Raw genomic sequence first — 2,500 nt, 5'->3', positions numbered from 1 at the left:
AAATGAGAAACTAGAAACGAACACCTCGCTGATCACAGATCACTGTGGAAACCTGACTACTAACATGCCTACCTTATTATGGACACTTTGAATGACTTCAGTCGCATTTTGTTCTATGCTAAAAGCTGGTACATTCTTTTTATTTAAGTTACCTTAAACTGAAACATGTTTCTGTCTTACATGACTGTCCACGCAATGATGATAAGGGTCATGTTTACTGTAGTTGGCCTCGGTCGAGAATCGTTCGCTTACTTATGTCACTTATTGGCACGGAAACTAAAGATAGGATATTTCGAATAAGGATAAACTCAGTCTGTTAACCCTTTGGTTGTAACCACTAAAAATGTGATACAAGAATTATTTTGTCGATACACATTTGTTATTCTGCTTCCAGTATCAAAACAAGTCCACAATGTCGCCGTAAGTCACGCAAACAAAAAACAGTGGCACTGTCTATGGGGGTGGGGGGAGTGGCAGGGGATTTTCTAGTTTATAATTTATAATGGCACTATTAAAGTAAGCATAGTTTCAATTATGGCCTGTTTTGTTTCTGTTTATACTGATTTCAATGTTTCTTATAAATAATGCGTCAAAGTACCAGGATAGCGCGATGTACCCTCCACTTGGCACCCCGTGACAGATGATACTTCATATCCTCATTGTAATAAGCTGAGAAATAAGCTTGTGAGTCAGACAAATATGGAGAAACTTACAGAAAATCACTTATGTCTTACATGTAAAACTATTCAGTCCCCTATCAGGCATCATAAGAAAATTGACCATCTACGGGCATTCGTTTACTGTTTGCGTGACTTACGGCTAAATTGTGGACTTGTTTTGAAACTGGAGGATGTGTGCTGACAGAAAAATGCGTGTATCACATTTTTAGTGGTTACAACCAAGACATGGACTTTTGCTATAACCAAAGGGTTAACAGACAGAGTTTCTCGTTATCCGAAAGACCCTATCTTTAGTTTCCGTGCCAATAAATGCCACCTTTTTTCTGTCGCGCAAGGTCGCACATTTAAACTTAATCGTGTGAGGTAGCAACATACAGCGCCCAAATCTCTGAGTAGCGGTAAGTTTTCCAGGGTTTCTTTCCCGCAATTCCCGCTATTAACAAAGGGTCTTAGTTTTGGAACGAAAACTAAGAGCGGGGTTGTAGTTTTCGTACTACGAAAGCTAAGACCAGGTCTTAGGTCTTAGTTTTCGTAACACCCGAAATTATAAGCCATAAACTAACGTCACGCCCATAAAAATGTATTGTTCATTAGCGTGATTTTTTTGTTTTTTTATGACCTGAATCTCGCCCGTTTATCGCTCAGAATATCGTCCAAATGTCAGAGTAGTACAAATGTCCCGCTCCATTCTCGCTCATTTATCGTTCAATTTTTATCGCTCCTGTCAGGCTGATTATCGTCACGCTGTGTATCGCTCATCAGCGAGACTTTTTATGGCCCGAATCTCGCCCGCGTCTCGCCCAGAATTTTCGTACGGGTACCACTGGTTTGATCAATCACCTGTGGTTACAAGGAGAATTTGGTGTGTGGCGCGTTGGTGGTGGGATGGTTTCCCTGACACAAATACACTTGAGTCATTAGCTTCCACACAACATTTATTTATCGACAAGAAGAATCAAATAAAGTGAATTTTTCAAAATGAGAAATATCAACTTTTCCATAGAGGGAAAAACATGTAGCTGAAGCAACGATACGTTTCTTCTTCCATTCATGTTTACAGCATACAGTTGTAGTAACTCTTTTTCTGGAATACCTCGTAACAACAACAAAAAACTGCCGGAAGCAGGGAATAGAGCAGATGTCAAGGCTGCTGCCTAAGAAAATTTTCCAGGAGCCCTTCGGTCTTCCAACATTAAAAGTTAGCAGCCCAAGTCGTTTTTTCAAGAGCCCAGAATTATTAATAATTATCAACCTTGCTTAGCTGCCGTTCCCTCCAACCATATTGCTTTTTTCATCATTTAATCTCGAGCTGGGATCAAATTTACAAGAAAGTGAGGATGAATCATCTTGTGATAAGTCAGGTGCCCGTTCGGGCTACTCGTTCGTGCCCCAGGTGGCCAGGTGACCGTTGGGCAGCAGCCTTGGATGTGCAAGTATGCAGATTACAGCTAAAAATTGCACCTGGAACCCAATAATTGGTGGGTACAGTCGATTTTTCACAAACATTAATGTAAGCCTCATTGTTTTTATGATGTGGTTTCAATAAAAACAGTCATTTCTCTAGGTTCCACAGGTTCCGCGATCTGCAAATTAGTCTTACCCCCGAAATCAGTCCAACAGATGTCATGAGGACACACTGTTGCACAATAGAAGGTTTTCACAGTGATGTCATCACATTCTAAAATTGCAAGGTGTTTTGATGTAATGCACAGACCTGAGAATTGGTAAGGTGATTTTAAGAATTTGTCTCCTACAACATTCCAACTTTTTCCATTGAACAGTTTCGATTTTATTTTTGTTTGTTGCGTGACAGTGAAAAT

At 40.1% G+C, this 2,500-nt stretch overlaps 1 protein-coding gene across 5 annotated transcripts in view; it reads right to left on the bottom strand.

The window, feature by feature from the left end:
- LOC138043433 (F-box/WD repeat-containing protein 4-like) overlaps window positions 1-2,500 on the bottom strand; it is a 35,137-nt gene that overhangs the window by 15,651 nt on the left and 16,986 nt on the right. The window lies entirely within an intron of this gene.

This window comes from Montipora capricornis, chromosome 3, assembly GCF_036669925.1.
Source record: "Montipora capricornis isolate CH-2021 chromosome 3, ASM3666992v2, whole genome shotgun sequence".
NCBI classification, from domain to species: Eukaryota; Metazoa; Cnidaria; class Anthozoa; order Scleractinia; family Acroporidae; genus Montipora; species Montipora capricornis.
This window is presented reverse-complemented; position numbering and strand designations above follow the sequence as displayed.